Source organism: Panthera uncia (genome assembly GCF_023721935.1).
Source record: "Panthera uncia isolate 11264 chromosome C1 unlocalized genomic scaffold, Puncia_PCG_1.0 HiC_scaffold_3, whole genome shotgun sequence".
Taxonomy (NCBI): Eukaryota; Metazoa; Chordata; class Mammalia; order Carnivora; family Felidae; genus Panthera; species Panthera uncia.
The window spans coordinates 61,026,894-61,048,243 of NW_026057584.1; the positions used below are offsets into that span (position 1 = coordinate 61,026,894).

Here is a 21,350-nt window from a genome sequence, read left to right on the forward strand (position 1 = left end):
CCCCCCCCCTCCCCCTCTCTCTCCTTCTCTCCCCCTCTCTCTCCCTCTCTCCCCCTCTCTCTCCCTCTCTCCCCCTCTCTCCCCCTCTCTCCCCCTCTCTCCCCCTCTCTTCCTCCCTCTCTTTCCCTGCCTCCTGCCCCTTCCCTGCTCTTGCATGCTCATGCTCGCTCTCTCTCTCTCTAAAAAAAAAAAAAGAGTTTAACTGACGGAGCCACCCAGGTGCCCCAAATAGCATCTTTTAAACTTTTATTTTCTGTTTATTGCTGATATGTAGAAGTTCATTTAATTTTTGCCTATTGTCTTGGTAACCAGCAACCTTGCTTTAATTCTGATAATTTATCTCAACTAGATTGATTTTCTATAAGCATATGGCTTATGAGTGATAAAGTAATATCATCTTTACCAGTCCTAATACTTTTTGGGTTTTTTTTTTTTTAACCTTGTTGCAGTGACTATAACTGCCAGTACAGTGTTGAATAGATTGGTTATAGTGGGAATTCTTGGGTTGCTCCTAATTTTAGAAGTAGAGAGAGAATGAGTACTTGACAATTTTTCCTTTCTCTGATCAAGGGAGTTCCTTTCTATTACTGGTTTGTTTTTGTTTAAAGCATGAATAGATACTGAGTTTTGTCAAAAGCTTTTTCTGCATCTATTTACGTAATCATTTTAACTTTTCAGTTTTTTTTTTTAAAGTGGGGAGTTATTTTAATTCCCTTAATTATTAAACCAACCTTGTATTCCTGGACTAAATCCAATTTAACTGTGAGTTGTTATTATTTTTTATGTGAATTATTTAAACCAATTTTTCGTTTAGTATTTTTGCACCTATGTACATGAATGAGATAGGTCTGAAACTTTCCTTTCTTATAATTTTCTTGTCGGATTTTGTACCAAGGTAACACCCATCTTCATAAAAATGAATTGGGAAGTGCTTTTTCTTTTACCACTATTTTAAGAATTTGTGTAAGAAGGGTATTAAAGCTTCTTTAAATATTTGGTAGAAAGTCACTGAGGAACCTTTCTAGGCCTGGAGTTTTCTCTGGAGAAGTTGTAAATAATGACTTCAGTTTCTATAATGTCATAGTACTCTTTAGAGTTTCAGTTTTCATATCAGTTTTGGTAAATTGTATTTTCTAGTATTGCCTACATTTTATTTAAAATTTCAAATGTGTATGCATAAAATTGTAAATAGTATTCCCTTGTGATCTTTCTGTGTTTAGTATCTATAATGATGTCTTCTTTTCATTCCAGATAGTTACTGTGTCCTGTCTCTTTTTTTCTTGATCCCTCTTACTCGGTTATTCATCTTCTCGTGGAGCCAACTTTTAGCATTCATCCTTTCTCTTTAATGTTTGTTTTCTGTTTGGTTGATTTCTATTCTGATTTTTGTTTCTTTTTTTGACTTTCTTTGGGCTTAATTTGCTGTTCTTTTTCTAGATTTCTGTGACAAATGCTTAGTTCTTGGATTTTTACCCCTCCTCCCCACCTCCCAGGTGTTTGAGGTTATCAAGTTACCTAAGCATGGGTTTGGCTTTTGTTCTCTGATTTTTTTTTTTTTTTTTGCCTTCTCTCCAAAATTGAGATGAAATTCACATAACGTACAATTAACCATTTTATTTATTTTTTATTTTTAAGTTTTTTTTTTTTTTTTAAACATTTATTTATTTTTGAGACAGAGAGAGACAGAGCATGAACGGGGGAGGGTCAGAGAGAGGGAGACACAGAATCTGAAACAGGCTCCGGGCTCTGAGCTGTCAGCACAGAGCCCGACGCGGGGCTCGAACTCACGGACCGCGAGATCATGACCTGAGCCGAAGTCGGCGGCTTAACCGACTGAGCCACCCAGGCGCCCCTTAAAAAAAAGTTTATTTTTGAGAGAGAGAGATCGCAAGCAGGGGAGGGTCAGAGAGAGAGGGAGACACAGAATCTGATGCAGTCTCTAGGTTCTGAGCTGTCAGCACAGAGCCTGACGCTGGGCTGGAACTCATGAGCATTGAGATCATGACCTGAGCCGAAATCAGATGCTTAACCACAGAGCCAGCCGGGTGCCCCCAAAATTAACCATTTTAATTTACTCCCCCAGGTTTTGATATATGTTATGTATGTATGTGTATGTATTTCATTCAGCTGAAAACATTCTACAGTTTCCATCATTTCTCTTGATCCTTGGATTATTCAGAAATACAGTTGATCCTTGAACTATGTAGGGGTTTGGGGAACCAACCCCTGATACAGTTGAAACTCTGCCTATAACTTTTGACTCCCCAGAAACTTAATTACTGATAGCTTACTGTTGGCTGGAAGCCTTACCAATAACATAAATAGTTGATTAGCACACATTTTGTAGAAGTATTATATACTTTAAGTGGCTTTTTCTGGTTTCTGACCTAGCTCTACTGTAGTCAGAACTAAATTTATAAGATTTCAGTTCTTTAAAATTTGAGACTTGCTTTATGACCTATGGTCTTGGTAAATATTCCTTGTATAGGAGCTCCCAAAATTTTGGAGGCTATAGTTGTTAGATGCGGTAAAATATGTGTATCAGTTAAGTCAAGTTTGTTTCTTTTTAAAATTATCATTGTTTTGATTGCTTGCTCTTATTAAGGACAGGTTTATTTTATTTTTAAAAACATTTTTTTAAAGCTTTATTTACTTTGAGAGAGAGTGAGCATTTATTTATTTTGAGAGAGAGGCTCTGTGCTTGTGCCCAGCCTGACTCTGGGCTTGATCATGACCTGAGCTGAAATGAAGAGTCAGATTCTTAACCAACTGAGCCACCCAGGCACCCCCAGAACAGGTTTAAAGTGAGTGTAAAGGTTTAAAATGTCCCAAAATGATTGTAGATTTGTCTCTCTGTATAGTTTGTCATTTTTTGTATTATGTATTTATATATTTTTTTGTTACAGGTGTTTACAAATTAAGGATTTTTTTTATGTCCCTGGTGAATCATATCTTTTATCATCATGAAATATTTCTCTTTATCTCGTTTTTTTAAAATTTTTTTTTAATGTTTGTTTATTTTTGAGACAGAAAGAGACAGAGCATACACGGGGGATGGTCAGAGAGAGAGGGAGACACAGAATCCGAAGCAGGCTCCAGGCTCTGAGCTGTCAGCACAAAGCCCGACGCGGGGCTCGAACTCACGGACCGTGAGATCATGACCTGAGCCGAAGTCAGACGTTTAACCGACTGAGCCACCCAGGCGCCCCTCTCTTTATCTCTTGTAATGTGTTTTGCCTAGTGTATTTCATGTAGTTTATTTTATCCAGTGTTAAGACAGATAACACTAGCTTTCAGTTACTGAATGTTTGAATGGTAAATCTTTTTCCATGCTTTTACTTTCAACTTATTTATACTTTAGCTGTCTCTTGTAAGTAGCATACGTTCTTTAAAAAATAACTAGTTTGATTTGACCATGTTTGTTTTAATTGGAATGTTGGGTAAATTTACATTTAATATACTGACTGATATATTTGGGTTTAAATTGATATTTTTAATTCTGTTTATTCCTTGTTTGTTTGAACTTTCTTTTGGATTGTTATTATTTTTAATTTCAGACAATTCCCCACAGGTGGCTTAATGGTTATATCCTAATTTTTTTTATTAAAAAAATTTTTTTTACATTTATTTATTTTTGAGAGACAGAGTGAGACAAAGTAAGAGTGGGGGAGGGGCAGAGAGAGAGGGAGACACAGAATCCGAAACAGGCTCCAGGATCTGAGCTGTCAGCACAGAGCCCGACGTGGGGCTTGAACCCACAGACTGTGAGATCATGACCTGAGCCAAAGTCAGATGCTCAACCGACTGAGCCACCCAGGTGCCCCTATCCTAATTTTTTTTTTAGTGGCTATCCCAGAAATTAAAATATACCTCCTTGGGGCACCTGGGTGGCTCAGTCAGTTAAGTGTCCAACTTTGGTTCAGGTCGTGAACTCACGGTTTGTGGGTTCAAGCCCCCCTCATTGGGGCTCTGTACTAGCAGTATGGAGCCTGCTTGGGATTCTCTCTCCCTCTCTCTCTCTCTGCTCCTCCCCCCTCCCCCCCCCCACTTGCACTCTCTCTCTCTCAAAAATTAAACTTAACATATATACATATCTCCTTGAGTTAGTAAAGTGCAGTGTAAGTCAGTATTTTTTCATTTTCCTGGCCAATGCAATAACTTTGGAAAAATGAATTGTACATTTCCCTCTTCTGAATTATATACTATTATTACTGTATAGTTTGGTTCTACATGTATGTTAGCCATCCATAAGATATTAGTGTTTTATATAGTGATATTGCATTTACTTTTTTTTTTTAGGCTGAGTTGATTTTCTGTTTTCCTGAAGAATGCTCTTTAGTGTTTACTCTATTTGGGCCTATCTGGTGTGGAATTCTCTGTTACTGCTTATCTCATAAGTCTTTTCCCCATCTTTATTCTTGAAAAGTTTTTGTTTTGACAGGACATCAAATCTAGATAGGTAGTTCTTTTCATTCATTCAGCTCATTGTGTATTATCCAATTGAGACCTGATTTCCATTGTTTTGTTCTAAAGTCAGCTATCAGTCCTATTGTTGCTCCTTTGATGGTAATCTAGTTTGCAGCTTCTGGTTGCTTTCCAGGTTTTGGGGGGACCGGGCGGTATTTTTGGCTTTAAGCAGTTTTACCATGATGTGTCTAGGTATGCTTTTCTTTTCATCTACTTGGTGTGTGTAGGACTTCTTAGATCTGTGACTTGTGGCTGTACTGTCCAGTGCGCCACTACCTATATGTGGGTATTTAAATGATAAATGATCATTTAAGAAGTTAGAAATTAAGTTCCTCTCTTTTCAAGTACTCAGTAGCTATATGTAGTTATTGGCTGCCTTACTGGCAGATGGAAAACCTTTCTGATGAGGTTTGGGGGTGTTGGTGGGGTGGGAGTGTAGAGATGACCTGTCTTTGGTGCAAAAAGGTAATTTACTAAAGCATGGGGACAGGAGCCTGGGCAGAAAGAGCTGCACTGGGTTTGTGAAGAGTGACTGCTTATATACTGTGGATTTGGGGGAGATAAAGTCAAGAGGCAGTTTCTTTTTTTTTTTTTTCAATATATGAAATTTATTGTCAAATTGGTTTCCATACAACACCCAGTGCTCATCCCAAAAGGTGCCCTCTTCAATCAATACCTATCACCCACCCTCCCCTCCCTCCCACCCCCCAAGAGGAAATTTCTTGAAAGGATTTCCATATGCTAAAGAGGATTTAACAGATTACTGGAGGCCTAGCTAATAAGGTTGTTTTTCCCTCTAGCAAAGCATTATAATTAAGATAGTAGAGAGTTCTTGGAGATGAGGCCATTGATAGATATGTGTAAACTGATGGAACTTCTGTCAGTTTAACCAATTGTTTTCTGTCCTTTCCCTTGTTCTTGGGCAGCCAGGAGTACCTGAGGAATATCACACATATCCCATTTTTAGTGAGGGAGGGGAGTGGTTTGTGGGGTGTCAGCTTGCCTTATGCTCCCTCATCACATCACTGCAGAATATTTTGTTGGACAGCATGGCTGAGGGCTTTTATAAGTTTTGGGAAATTTTTAGCCCATACCATTTCAAATAGTTCTTCTGGAACTGTAGTTATACGTGTATTAGATTTTCTTACTGTGTGCCTTATATTTCTTATGCCTTTTTCTGTATTTCATCTTTTTATTCCTAATGTACATTTTAAAAGGTATATTTTTCTGGGGTGCCTGGGTGGCTTAGTTAGTTGAGCATCCGACTTCGGCTCAGGTCATGATCTCACGGTTTGTGGGTTCGAGCCCTGCGTCGGGCTGTGTGCTGACAGCTTGGAGCCTGAAGCCTGTTTCAGATTCTGTGTTTCCCCTTCTCTCTGCTCCTCCCCCACTTTCACTCTGTGTCTCTCTCTCTCAAGAATAAGCATTAAAAAAAAAATAAAAGGTATATTTTTCTGAGATACCTTCTATCTCATTAATTCTCTCTTAAGCTATGTTTAATATGTGTCAAACTCATCTGCTGAGTTCTTAACTTAGGTCCTTTTACTGTTCTAGAAATCAGTTTGGTTCTCTTTTTAGTTTCAGGTTCTCTGTCAAAGTTCTCAGTCTTACTTTTCAGTGTAATTATTTGGAAGTCGGTGTCTGGTAACTTTATTATCTAGATCCCTTTGAGTCTTGTTCCATGTTTTATTTGCTTTTCAGTCATGTGTTATTTTCTTGGGTTTCTTTTTTGTTGTTTTATTTTTTAATTGCATTCGGGACATTTTTAATGAAAAACCATAGAGATAATTTGGGGCCTAGAATAATGGCAGTCTTCTATGACAGGATTTACATTAATTTTGGCAGAAATACAGGGGCACTGTAAAATCTCAGATTCTCTTGATCTACTTTTAAGGATTGAGATTAGAAGCTCGGCTTTAATCCTATTCACTTTTGCTCCAAGATTGGGATCCCAGTGCAGTGTTTGGGGGGAGGCTCTGGATTTCACCTTTTTTTTTTTTTTGCCTGGCTGGTCCAGTGATATTGCCAAAGTTTTGCTTAGCATCTCAGCCTCTAAGTCACTAGTTCTAGAATCAGCAGATGCTTCTACAGATAGGGGAAGCTTGGTATATCAGACTCCACTCTTTGGAGTTTCTTTTGTTGAACTTTGGCCCCATGATTCTTCATTACCTGATATCTCTTAGTAGACTTAAAAAAAAAAAAAAAAAGAATTAGTCCAACTTTTCAAGTTTCCTGAGCCAGAAGATTGGTCTCATTTACCTAATCACCATTACTAGAAGTAGAAACTTCTTGTTTGCTCTTATTTATTTTTTTAAGTGTATTTATTTTAAGAGAGAGTGTTTGCCATGTGAGTGGGTGAGGGGCAGAGAGAAGGAGAGAAGAGAATCCCAAGCAGGCTCCACACTCCTTGCAGAGCCCAATGCGGGGCTCAACCTGGGGCTGAAACTCACAGACTGTGAGTTCATGCATGACCTGAGTGATAAAGTTGGAAGCTCAATTGACTGAGCTACCCAGGTGCCCCTGCTTTTATTTTTAATATTTCAATTGGCTTGAAAATTTTGGGTGAAATTTGAAATTTTTTTCATCCTCTCAGTAGTAATAATGAATGTATAGTTAAGTAAATGATATCTGCGACTACTTTTTCCTTTTACTATGACAGGACAATCTATTGATGAACAAATCCTACCTCTCCAATGCAGCTTTCTCTCTCTCTCTGTCTCTCTCTGTCTCTCTCTCTTTTTAATGTTTATTTATTTTTGAGGGAGAGACAGTGTGAGTGGGGGAGGTTAGAGAGAGACACACACACAGAATCTGAAGCACGCTCTAGGCTCTGAGCTGCCAGCACACAGCCAGACTCAGGGCTCGAGCCCATGAACCCTAAGATTATGACCTAAGCTGAAGTTGGGCACTTAACTGACGAGCCATCCAGGCGCGCCCCCCTCCCCGCCCCGCATCATTGTTTTTAAAGTACATGAACAGCAATTTGGGAAGATGAAGTACATATAATATGACTAAAAAAGACACAGGATTGATTTTATGCATCATATAGAATTATTCGTGTGAGCACAGTCTTCTTTTAGGCCCAGTGACTTACAATACTGCTGATTGTATAAGTGATCCATAGTATGGATGAATTTTTAAATGTCTAAAAGGTTAGTGAAACCAGTTTTTCCTCATCCTTTGTACTTGTTTGTATATTGAACTGGGCTTTATTTTGTACCTATTCTTCCTTCCTGCTACCCCATACTTTTTGCTAATGATAATGGAACCATTGCCCATAAAATAGGTAACTGGGCCTTAGTGTTTATTGTCAGGTGACTAGATAAGTGAGACCTGCAGGAAGAAACTCACTGTTGTCGCTAAAACACGCCAAATTCAGTGTCTTCAAAAAGGAACTCGTGATCTGTTTCCCCAAACCAGTTCCGTTTATAGTTACTTACTGTTACTGCCAGTTATCCATGTGTAAACCAGAAACATTCCCCTTTCCCTTACTTTTCACATTCAGTCTACTACCAAGTCCTGTTTTTTTTTCATCTCCCGGGTACCTTTCTGATCTTCTGTGACACTGGTTCAGTCTAGTGCCTCTTACCTGGATCACTATAGTGGACTCCTAACTGGTGTCCATGAATCCACCCTGGAATCTCTAATTAGGAAGAAACATAGAAACTGTAATACTTTCCAAGTGACAGTATTTAATATTCTACCTGACTAAAGTAATTTTTTTATTATGTTGATTTTATTATTGAGTTATGTGAAACTGTAGTTCTTTGGCTTTCTAAATAAGGTGTCTTCATGTTACTGTCTGTTATATGCCAGGAGGAGTATTGCATTTGTCTTCATGCCAGTAGGTTACATGGTTGTTTTCATTTTATGAATGAGGAAACTGAGGCTGAGAATTACTAAAGCAGTAGAGCTGAAATACCGATTTGGTTGTCTTTTAGACCAGGTTTCTTAAGTTTGAAATTTTGGGGATGCCTGAGAATATCCATTTATTCATTCAAGAAATATTTATTGAGAGTCTCTATGTGGTAGGGCATTCTTTTAGGCACCTTGATATTTTAGTAAACAAACTCCCCCAAGTTCCTATTTTTTTGGAACTTATCTTCTAGTAAGAGGAGATATGCCAGCTCGTTGATAAAGCTGCAGACTCAGATTGACTGTTTGCCAGGGAGTTTCAGAACTACAGTGTTTCCCTGTCTTGACAGGGGAAGGGAGATTTGTGAAATTTAACTTTACTTGGGGTTCTCCATAACTTCAAATGGCGGGGTAGTCTCTAGTTTTTACTTAGGGCTATGAACATGGTGTCAGCCTGTTTTAGAGTGGTCAAGTAGGCTGAAGGGGCTTCACATACTATGTCAGGTGTCCCCAAGGCCACTTCTATTTCAGAGATTAGTTAGAAAGGCTAGTGGGCTCAGCATATAGTTGTACTCATCTTTGATGTGCATTATAACATAGTGAAGATACATAGCTGGATCTTAAGGGAAAATACATAGGCAGGAGTAGAGGAATCCATATGGAGGCTTCCTTAAGTTCTCTCCCTCACTAGAGGGGGCACGCAGAGTACACACTCTTCCCCCATGAGAGTGCAGCAACAAGTGTGCAGTGTGCCTATCTGGGGAAGTTCACTAGAGACTCCGCTTTCAAGGTTTTTATTGGGGATACCTTCTTCCTACCCTATACTAACCACATTATTTCCACGACCAGTTCAGGCACTGGTCAGGCACATAATTCCTATCAATTATGGAAAGTGGGGATTTCTTTGCAGCAGGCCTTTCTAAAGATCGCATCCTTACGCTTGGTTAACTCATTTCTGCAGTTACCTTTTGATTCTGGATGGAGATTGCTGAGGTGGATCTGGGAGAGATAAATGAATACTTACATAGTAGTTTTCCTACTATGCCTTGGGAGTCATTGTTTTAAGGAAATCTAATCCAAACAAAGCATTTTAGGTAGAAGGATGTTTGTTGCAGCACTGTTTTCAATAGCAAGAAATTAGAAAACGCTTGAATCACCAGTGGTAGAGAAATAATTAAATATATTACTGTACATCCATTTAATGGAATGTTAGGTAGTCATGAAATAATGTTCATGAAAACATGTCATAATGTGGAAAATTGCTTTTGTAAGAACAGCAGATATAAAATAGTAATTAGTGTAGAATCTTGACAGTGATGGCTACCAGATTCTGCTTTTAGTTCTGAAATTTGTGAAGAGAAGATAAATTCCTTCATAGGAATGTAGGAAAATATAAAAAATTGTTAATTTTTTGTTATGGAAACATCTTTTAATTTATCGAAGTAGGATGAATATTGCAATGAACCTTAACATACCCATCACACAGTTTGACAATCATCAGTTTTAATACAAAAGTTTAAGTTGCTTGTAGGAAATTTAAATAAATTTCATTAAAACGTATACTGCATAGGGTAGTAGCATTAATATGCAGTAAATTAAATACATAAATTTATAATTTATCTGAAGCTTTTTTATGGCAAAGAACTGCCACTGCCATTTTCATTATTAATGTTATTAATTGGGTTTATTTGGGGGAAAGATTTTTCAAAAACAAAATAGTTTTTTGGTGGTCGGGGGTGGGGGTTGGGGTAACTGTGATTTTTCTAGGTATATGACTATAGATAAGGAAAATCAAACCCAAACTGAGAATTGAATGGGTGGAGGCTATAGAAGTGTCTCATTTAGCAGCACTTCAAAAATGATAATTTTATTATGTCATTACTTTTAGGGTCTTTTGCAAATGGTTGATATTATGAACGTGGAAACATTTTTGAATGCCAGGGGCTACTATGAAGTATAATGTTAGTTGTTGGATAAAAAGTATATAGAAAAAAGACTGGGGGAAAATAAACATGAATGGTGTTGACTTTGGTTATCTTTGGGTAGTAGGATTATGGGTGGGAATTTTAGGCTCCAATTTTTTTACATTTTTGTGTTTTTCTTTATTGTGGGCAATTTGGGGTTCGTGACCAGTGGTAAAAAGGGAAAGGAGTGAAATTGCTTCTTGTCCTTATTTTATAAAGATAATGTCCTTTTTTTCATAAGGCAGATAGCTTGATATTAGGAAATGTTAAGTCAGAAAATTGGTATAATAGAAAGAAAACTTGGTATAAGTCAGAGGTTTTAAATGTATAGATTTGCTGGAACATTATGGTGTAAAATTTGAGGGCCAAAGCTTCAGATAAATTATAAACATATTTTTATTTAATTTTATTGCATATTAATGCTACCTTTTAAGCCTTATACTTAATAAGGCTTTGCATGTATCACTGTTCTGGCAGCTTTGAGATAATACACAAGTAAAAGATGTATGAGAATGATGTGACCCATAGTTTCTTTGAATCACTGAAAACTGAAAAATGGCAGTCATAATCATTTGTAAAGATACGAGGGGATTGATTATACTTTAGGCCATTCAGGTCATCGAGTACATAGGTTGAACCGTATGAACCCATTTTGTAGATTAAAAATGTTTTGATATAGCTGCATATGGTTCAGTCTGTCAAAAATTATAATTTCTCATCCTTTGTTAAAACTGATTTTCTTAGTTTACATATTTATCTGGAATTGCAGGTTGGTGTTTCTATTAAGGTTGCAGGTAATAGGAAATATTACTAAAATTTAAAAATTTTGTTTGTTGGGTGGTTTGGTCTTTGGAAATGTGTCTTTCTAGAGGAATGTTATGATTTTAATGGGTTTATACACACATTTATGTATCTGGCATCTAAACTGTTGGCATACTCTGGAGTTGTATAACAATTTAGAGTTGGGAATGATGGCTAAGTGTGTTTTTATTTTCATCGAGCAGGATAATTTATGTTAAACATGTCTGTGTGGGCATTGAGAGCAGGTAGGGTTCCTAGGCAGAGTGGTTTGTTTTGTTGGGAATCTTTTGGGTTTATTAATTTAAAGACTTTAGTATTTTTTTTCTTTATTTGAAAACTTAGGCTAGAGAAATTGAAAGTGAGTAAATTAGGATACTCCACTGTTTGTTAATATTCTTTTGTTGCTTTCTCTTCTCACATGACTTAACTTGGTGTGTGTTTTTGGGCAAGTTGCTTACTTTTCTAGCACTCAGTTATAGTTAAGTAAAAATTGTGGAGGCTATATATTCCAGGAACCTGCTACAAGGCTTACAAGTATCATCTCATTTAATTTGCATAAGAATCCTGTGAAGTAGGCTCTGTTATTACCAGGATTTTAGGACAGAGCTGGGATTTGAACTCAGTCTGATTAAACCCATGTTCTTAACCCTAAAGCTGTATTGCTACAATAAGTTTCCACAGAAATCCATTTTAGGAGTCTTGTTGAGGATATGATAGAGATGATGTTGGTAAAATAATACTTATGTTGAAATCACTGTGTAAACATTAAGATATTTTATCCTTATTTATTATAATACATTGTTTTAAGAAGTGTTTTAATGGGTAGGTAGTGCTCAACTTGGACTTCTTATGTAGAGTGAATTCAACTTCCTTCCTTGTCAGAGATTTATTTCCCTGATGCATATGGACCATATGAAGTAACTTTCGGTAGCCCTTCTTTCACTCTGCCTTGTTGGGATAGAACAGACCAAAAAGGAGTAGTGTGGGGCAGTAAATCATCACTGTCCTTTTGAAGGTATATCAAAATGGTTACCTCTGAGGAGTGGAATTTTGGGAGACAGGGAGTATTGGGCCTTTCAGTTTTAGTTTTCTGTATCATTTCATCCAGCATGTATTACATTAATAATGGGAAAAGGCATGAAACTAAAAAAGATTCTTAAGTAATTAGTACTTAGGTTGGGGATAAGATACCAGTTTACTTTGTGGTAGTAAGAAGAAAGTGAACTAGGTCAAGTCTCAGCCAAATGCCTATTTTGGAGATTTCTCAGAAAACATTCCTTTTTACATGAGCAAGCACATGCGTTCTCTCTCTTTCTCTTCCCCCCTTCCTTTCCTTTCCATCTCTCTGTCTCTCTCTCACACACACACACCACACACCACACATACCACATACTCTTACTGCTCTTTTGGGATAGGGGTGCTTAGCTGAGTGGGTTTAAGTTCTAACAAAAGGTAATATGACTTATCTCTCAGCGTCTCAATGTTATCTTTAAAATGAGAACTATATGTTAAAATAGAGAAATAGCCTAATATAAAAATACATTTATGTGTCTGTGTATATCTACACACATTTATATGTATATGCATGTGTGTACATGAGAGAGATTGGTTTTAAAAACAGCAAGTAATTATAAACATGAAGGTAGAAGAATAGGAGTTATATTACTTTGACATTAACAGAAGAAATTTAGGCACTGAAGTACATGTCGTTTTACATACCAGAAATTCTAACCTCAGGGAGAAAGCTAGAAGGGAGTGTGTGTGTGTGTGTGTGTGTGTGTGTGTGTGTAAAATAGGTCAATCTTCAGTAAGCAGTTGTATTGTAGCATACATATATGCTCACACTTTATTGAATACTTACTAAGTGACAGATTTAGTTTAAAACTCTGCATATACACTTGTTTTACTCTAACAACTAACAGTTACATTTATTATCCATTTTACATATAAAAAAAGTTAAAACATGGTTAAGGAACTTGGCCATATTTATACAACCTGTCTGTGTTCATTTTTGTTGGGAAAAAAGCTGTCAGACATTATTTTTAAAAAATCTTTATTGATTTATTTTGAGAGAGTGCGCGTGCGTACACATGCAAGTGGGGGAGGAGCAGAGAGAGAAGGAGAGAGAGAATCCAAAGCAGCCTCTGCGCTATCAGAGTAGAGAGGCTCGAAGCCACAAAACATGAGATCATGACCTGAGCTGAAATCGAGAGTCAGATGCTTAACCGACTGAGCTACCCAGGCTCCCTGTTTTTTTAATTTGTAAGAGTAAAATTGAAATTAAATTATTACTCGTTTTCTAAGGTCGTGATAGGATAGAGAAGCAAAAACTAGAACTCTCTGCTTTACCCCTGATGTAATCTATATTTCCTTTTCTGAATAATTTGGTCTCAGTATGTCTGAATTCTTTGCTGTAAGGGTTACAACAAAACTGTTTAAAATGACTAAGTATCTTAAAGATAAGCTGAGGTAATTAATCTGACTTGGAGTGTGATTCTAGATCAGACTTGTCTTCTCTTTAACCACAGGCTTGTATAACTAAATGTGTGCTCTAGATTGAGGAACTTGACTTTCTATGCTTACTCTTTAAGTCATTCTACATGAAATATTTGGTGTGAGTATATTTATGTATATGTGTACAGTACATATGTATTTGTGTAGGTAGATGGATAAATGTATATGGCTCAGAAATAGTTTCATGAAACAGAATAAAATACAAAAACAGACCCATGGTTATGTGAGAATATGATAGATGACCAGAAAAATATTTCAAATCACTGGGAGAGGTTGCATTTGTAAGAAGTTGTATAACATTTTCTTTTGGAAAAAATTCTAGTGATAGACAATTAAACTCTAAATGGATTAAAATTTCAAATGCTAATATTTAAAATCATTAGAAAAAATGTGGGAGATGTTTTTATTAGATTCATGGGGGGAAAAGGTTATGAAGGAAATTGGGCTACTTTTATGATAGCTATTTAACATGTTGATTTAACTACCAAAAAATTAGGATATTTAGTTTTATTTATTTGTTTATTTGATTTTTTTAAATGTTTATTTGTTTTTGAGAGGGAGAGAGAGACAGAGCGTGAGTGTGGGGGACAGGAGGGAGCAGAGAGAGAGGGGGACACCGAATCTGAAGCAGTCTCTAGGCTCTGAGCTGTCAGCACAGAGCCCGACATGGAGCTCAAACTCACAAACCACAAGATCATGACCTGAGCCAAAGTCAGTCGCTTAACCAGTGGAGCCATGCAGGTGCCCCAGGATATTTGGTTTTAAATTGGAAATCAAGCCATGGAATAAATGTTGAAATGCGATATACTCAACAAAAATTATAGGTATGTTCACTAAATATGTGATAGAAAATACTGTATATGAAAATAGATATATTCTATCAACCATGTTAAAATGGTATTTAGGGGCACCTGGGTGGTTGGTAAGAGTCCGACTTTTGATTTAGGCTCAGTCACGATCTCAGTGTTCCTGAGTTAGAGCCTTGCATCGCGCTCTACGTTGACAGTGTGGAGCCTGCTTGGGATGCTGTCTCCCCTTCTTTATTCCTCCCCTGCACATACATGTACGCACGCTTGCACTCTCTCAGAAAGAAAGAAAGAAATATTAAAAAATAAAACGGATGTTTAAAGACAAGAGTTGGAGGTAATTCTGGAGTGTTGAACAGTGTAGATTTCTTAAATTCTTTTTGTGTCCTAAATTTTCAAATGCATTAAAAAACTAATGAAAAGGAATGATTTAAATGGAATATTTTATCTTGTGAAAATAATTTCTAACTTTATCATAGTGTTTCTGTTTTTAATCAGAGTTCTTTGCCTTATCAGGCATAATGTGAAAAGTATTAATAGAACAAAGACCTTAACTGTTCTGTATAAATCAGCTTATCAGATGAAATATAAAAAGTAACAATTAAAATCTGGAATGAATTAAAATATTTTCAGACTTCAGGAAGTTTTAAATTTAAAAATGTGAGGCAATGGCTTAGTAGCAGCTGAATCTATTAGGAAGGTCTAAGTGAACAAACTCATTTCCTTTACTTTTTAGTAACTGGTATTAACCTTTTGAAAACATGCTTTCTAGATACCGTGATTTTGTTTTGACTATCTGTCAAGGAAGATGAAGTCTTAAGGTAATTAAAAATGATACAATGAAAGGTAGATTCCTTGTTATAAAAAAGGTGATAGAATTATAAAGTAATGCTGACTAACCAGAACTAATACTGTGTCCAAATACATCCTTTTTTTTAGACTGGTCACCTTTGGAGACTATAGTTTTATAAAAAGTAAAATTTATTGAGTGAGTGAGTGTGTGTGTGTGTGTGTGTGAGAGAGAGAGAGAGAGAGAGAGAGAGAGGGAGAGAGAAATGTTTATTAGAAGGGGCCATGACAAACTGTGTAAAATTGTGGCTTTCATTTATGTTTCCCTAAAATTTTTCTTTATAGAATGGGATGTGATTTCTAATTCAGGTAGTGATATCTTGTTATGTTTTTTATGTGAAATTTTGGGCTTATAATAAATTTTATTGAGTAGTAAGAATAGTAGCATAATTATGAGTCATGTGGTTCTATTTAGAGACAGGTATTCTTTAAGGATGGTATGGTCTTTATAGTGGCTTTTGTTTCTTTTTCAAAAGTATAAACATTTATCATATAATAAATAATTTAATGGATTATAGTGAAATTACATATTCTTCAGAAAATCGCACCTCTTGTAATTAGGACCAAATTTTTGGATAAGTGTCAGAAGTGATAGTTTGAGTCCATAAAAGATTAAAATCTTTGAAATGTACTTGCTATAACAAGTCTGCAAACTGCCTATTTTTGCATGGTTAAAAAAATTGAAAGAATAATACTTTGTGACATGTGAAATTCAAATTTTAGTGTCCATAAATAAAGTTTTATTGGAACACAGCTGTTTTTGCATTTTAATGGCAGAGCTGAGTAGTTGTGACAGAGACCCTGTATGGCATTCTCAGCACTTCATACAGCTCTTGGTGCACTACAAATTTCAGTGCTGCAGTTATAACTTGATGGTGTTTGAGTGCCATGTGTATTGCCAGCCTGCGATATTTCTTTTATTTTTTTTATACCAGTGCATATCTATCATGTCAAAACAAGAAAAGAAAGAAAAATGGACTATGAGTGGCATACTTTTAAGGCACAGTGGAGTGTGTATTATTTTGTTGAATCAGAGCAAAACATTTTTTTTTTATTATTGCAGTGACACTGTAGCTGTTAGAGAAGAATATATGTTGACATTATTAGACTAAGCATACACCACACTTCTCAACTCTCAATTTTCTCTCTTTATTTCTATATTTCTTTTTTTTCAACCCTCAATTTTCTTAAAGTAACAGTCAATTTAAAATGGAATATCTTATCACAGCATAATTTCTTCATAAAAATAAAAATTGAAAATGAGACTGCCACCAAAATAAGTTTCCAAGTGGTTCATTTGTTAGCCAAGCAAGGAAAGCCATTTACTGATGGTGAGTTAATTAAATTGTGTTTGATTGTAGCAAAGAAATGTGTCGGGGGGGGGGGGGGGGGGCTGGAGGCAGCGGACAAAAACTTGTTTTAGACCATAGATTTTTTTGGGCAAGAACACTTGATTTAAGAATTGACGACATTTGAAGTAACATTAATAGTGTATTAAAAAAACAAGGCAAGTGGGGCGCCTGGGTGGCTCATTTGGTTAAGTGTCCGACTTCAGCTCAGGTCATGATCTCATGGTTTGTGGGTTCAAGCCCCGCATCGGGCTCTGTGCTGACAGCTCAGAACCTGGAGCCTGCTTCAGATTCTGTGTCTTTTTCCTGCTCATGCTCTGTCTCTCTCTCTCTCTCTCAAAAATAAACATTACAAAAAACCAACAACAACAAGGCAAGTAATTTATAATGGTTTTCCTTGGCTCTTAATGAGTGAACAGATGTTATTGAGACTATTCAGTTGTTTATTCAAGGTGTCAATGCCAGATTTGAAGTGACAGAATAGTTAACCTCTGTGAATAGTCTGTGGAGAGCAACTACAGACGAGAATATTTTGAAGTTGAGAAAATACTTTAGTACGATCTGAAGTGGAATCTGCTAAGATGTGCTACAACTGATGGTGGTAAAAATATGTGTGGAACAGAAAAAGGCTTAGTTGGACAACTTTACAAGGCTTGTACAAATGTGAGAGGTTCAAAGCTATGGTTATTTGTTGTGTTATTTATCAGTAGGTACTTTGCAGAAAATAATTTGAATTCATTCTGTGTTCTTGAATCAGTTTGTCAGTGGTGAACTTCATTTGCTCTCATGGATTTAACTAGCATCAGCTGCCTGAATTTTTGTTAGACATAGAGAAGCTGAATATCTTGACTGGCTTATTAGCAGTGGTAAATTTTTTTGCAATTTTTTGAGTTTAGGACTGAGATTGAAATTTTTCTGAATGAAGCAGATGGCCTTTAACCACTAGTCAAATACTGATTGGCTTTGAAATTAGCTTTTTCTGGAGATTTGGAAATATTTTTAAATAAATCAGACCTAAAATTATGAGGCAAAATAGTGCTTTCATGTGAAATTTAGCTGCAGTGAAGTCATTTCAGTGGGAACTGATGTTTGAAATCACAAGTAACATCAAGCTGCTTTATACATTTCTTATACTGTCAAAGTGAGATCTTCATTCCCATATGAATTTGCATTAATATATTTTTCATCATAAAATACAGCTCCAGCAGCATTTTTCAGACATTGATGCAAGTGCAAAGAAAGTTTCCATATCTCAAAATCCACTTAATTGTGCATTTGAGGAACTTCTACCTAACCTTCAATTGGAAATGATTAATCTGTAGTGTAATAACACATTGAAAGGTAAATATCAAAGGAAGAATCCAAGAGACTTCTGTAGCTGCCTTCAAAGTAATGAATATACTCAATTAAAATCATATGCTTGTGGGTTGATTTCAGTATTTAGCAGTACCTATGCGTCAAAACAACAACAACAACAACAACAACAACAACAACAAAACAGTTCAAAGATAAACACAAAACCTGATCAACATTATCAGTTGAGTATTTGCAATAAATTTTGATGATTGGAAACTCAAATTAAGTAAAATGTTACCACTTCCCAATTCCATTATTTTTCATTAACTGACTTCTATTTTATAACATTAAAAAGTATTATACTGTTATTATTATATCCTGAATTTATCAGTAAAAAGTTTGTAGTAAGTTTTTCTCTCTCATGTAAGTATCTACATGATTTTGCCTATTGGCCTGCAAAGACTGAAATACTTACGATTGGGCCCTTTTCAGAAAAGTTTGAGAACCCAGATTCTAAAGTAGTGCTTCTCAAACATGAGTGCACATAATAATTACCTCAGGGTCTTGTTAAAATGCAGATTCTGATTTGGTAGGTTTGGTATGGGACCTAAGATATTGCATTTCTTATAAGCATCTGAGGTGAGAATAGATGCTACTGGTCATTGACTGCATTTTGGGAAGCAAGGCTTTAGTATTCAAGGTTACATTTTTATTTAGATGAGTACACTAATATTTGTTATGCATCTATTATTTGTTATGAATTATACCAAGGGTTCTTGCATATATTGCTATTAAAATGTCATAAAAACTTGTTAGAAGGTGTTAAGGACTATAATGAGGTTGGGACCCCTAGTAAGGAGTTTTGGTTAGAAACTAGTTGTTTGTTTGTTTGCTTTTCCTTGAGTGTATAGCTTCCTGTAGGACCTCATGGGGAAGTGTTGAGGTCTAGAGGAGGCTATATATCTAAGAAACAAAAACAGTTGGAAACAAAATACATTATTAGTTGGTCAGGGTCAAAGCAGGGACTTAGGTTCTCATCTTCCTTGCTAAATTTCAGTGGGCCATCAACCCATTACTAAGCCAAAGAGTAGAAATAGTATATAGCACATAAATGTTTTGCAAATATTTTCTTCCTGTCTCTTGCTTGCCTTTTAATTTTTATGTTAAAATTTGAAGTCCTTTTTATTTATTTTTAAAAAATTATTTGTAAGAATTGTGATAAGATGTACATAATGTAATATTTACCATTTTAACCATTTTTTAGGTGTACAGCTCAGTGCCATTAAGTACATTCACATTGTTGTACTATCATCACCAACATCCATCTCCAGAACTTTTCTGTCTTCCCTAGTTGAAACTCTGTATCCATTGATCACTTAACTCCTCATTCCACCATGGCCCTCTCCCTCTGGCAACCACCATCTACTTTCTGTGTCTGTGAATTTTACTATTTAGGAACTTCATATAAATGGAATTACATAGTATTTGTCCTTTTGTGTTTGGCTTATTTCACTTAGCATAATGTCTTCAAAGTTTATCTGTGTTGTGACCTCTGTCAAAGTTTTCTTCATTTTTAATGCTGAAGAATCCATTCTTTGCATATACTACATTTTGTTTATCCATTCATTCATCAGTGGACATGTAGGTTGCATCTACTTTTTGGCTGTTGTGAATAATGCTGCTATGAACATTGATGTACAAAGATCTATTCCAGTTCTTGCTTTCACTTTTGTTGGGTGTATATATACTCAGAAGTGGATTTTCTGGATCATATGGTAATTCTATGTTTTAATTTTTTAAGGAACTGCTATATGGTTTTCCATAGTGGCCGTACCAGTTTATATTCCCACTAGCCATGCACAAGGGTTCAAATTTCTCCATATCCTTTGTAATGCTTGCTATTTTCTGTTTTATGGTAATAAGCATCCTAATGCATGTGAAGTGATACTTCATTGTGGTTTTGATTTGCCTTTCCCTAATGATTGATATTGAACCTCTTTTCATGTACTTACTGGCCAGTTGTATTTCTTTGAAGAAATGTTTATTCATATCCTCTGCCCATTTTTAAAATTGGGTTGTTTGTTTTTTGTTGTTGGGCTGTTTGTTTTTTGTTGAGTTGTAGGATTTATTTCTGGATATTAGTCCTTTATGAGGTATATGATTTGCAGATAATTTTCTCCCATTCTGTTGGTTGTTTTTTGGCTTTTTTGATAGTGTCCTTTGATACACAAAAGTTTTTAATTTTGATGAATTACAACTTACCTATTTTTTCTTTTGTTGCCTGTGCTTTTGGTTTCGTATCTGAGAAATCACTGACAAATCCAAGATCATGGTGCTTTCCCCTGTTTTCTTCTAAGAATCTATAGTTTTAGGTCTGTATATGCAAATGTGAGATCCCTTGGATATCAAGAAGGAATAGGATGAAAAGCAAAAATTGAAGGCTTTAGCTTTTTAAACATAGTTACTTTTTGAGTTGAAAGAAAGAAGAGTGGGCAGGAAAGATATATTTAGGTACAGAGATGCAAGTAAGCATGGTAGGATAGTCGTTATCCATCTAGTCTTATGTCCAGATAAAGATGAGAGGTAAGGAAAGGAATTTTAAAAGATAAGATCTATAGGAATAATTGTTAGCCTTTAAGATAGAGGAATGCCAGAGTATGTGGAAGGGGTCTAGAGTAGTTTGAAAATGTCCACATGTGATTTGGGATTCTGATAGTATTTTCCTTGTTCCTTTTGAGAACCACTCATTTATTGTTAGTTCTAAGGTTTTATCAGTAGAGAATTGACAGACATAAATAAAAGAATTTTACAAGTTTAATTGCACTTTGGTTAGAGTTTGTGATGCTTTAGTCTACATACTAACAATTGCATGAGGATGTTAATTTTTCCCCCTTAATTCTCCAGTGATTGTTTAGTAACAGATGTTACTTCAGTGATCTTTTTTTAATATATGTATGTTTTTCATGTACTTGATAGAAACTGAAAACTATCCAATGTCCAAAAAATCTTTGCGATGTGACAGTCAAAAGAATTCTTCCCAGTTGAAAATGTAGTCAGATATAAGGTATATATAAACAAAATAATTACTAATGTTACTTAGTGTCAAAATTCTGTATAAGCTAAGAATAGGGAGATTTTACTAGGAGGGTGGTGTTTTCAGACTGTGGACCCATGGTCCATTAATGGCTCATGAAATCAATTTAATAGCTCACAACCAGTGTTTTCTCTTTTCTAATAGACAAATAGAAAATAATCGAGTGCACTGCATGTGGTAAGAAGTATTTGTAGAATTTTTTAAAAAGTATATTTATTTATTTATTTTGAGAGAGAGAGAGAGAGAGAGAGAGAGAGAGAGAGAATATGAACGAATCCCAAGCAGGTGCCACGCTGTCAGTGCAGAGCCTGACGTGGGGCTCGGTCTCACGAACTGTGAGAGCATGACCTGAGCT

The 21,350-nt window shown here is 35.9% G+C and overlaps 1 protein-coding gene across 7 annotated transcripts in view; it reads left to right on the forward strand.

Annotated features, from left to right (window-relative positions):
• TLK1 (tousled like kinase 1) overlaps positions 1–21,350 on the forward strand; it is a 194,716-nt gene that overhangs the window by 69,578 nt on the left and 103,788 nt on the right. Inside the window, exons 1-2 of one of the 7 annotated variants that reach the window (XM_049616033.1) lie at positions 15,180–15,228; positions 16,450–16,587. The exons of 2 other annotated variants lie outside the window; for them this stretch is intronic. The gene's annotated coding sequence lies outside the window, so the exon portion shown is untranslated. Of the gene's footprint in view, positions 1–15,179; positions 15,229–15,271; positions 16,588–20,877; positions 20,966–21,350 lie in introns of those variants that run through there. 4 more of the 7 variants (XM_049616034.1, XM_049616031.1, XM_049616030.1 and 1 more) reach the window with 4 other exon arrangements.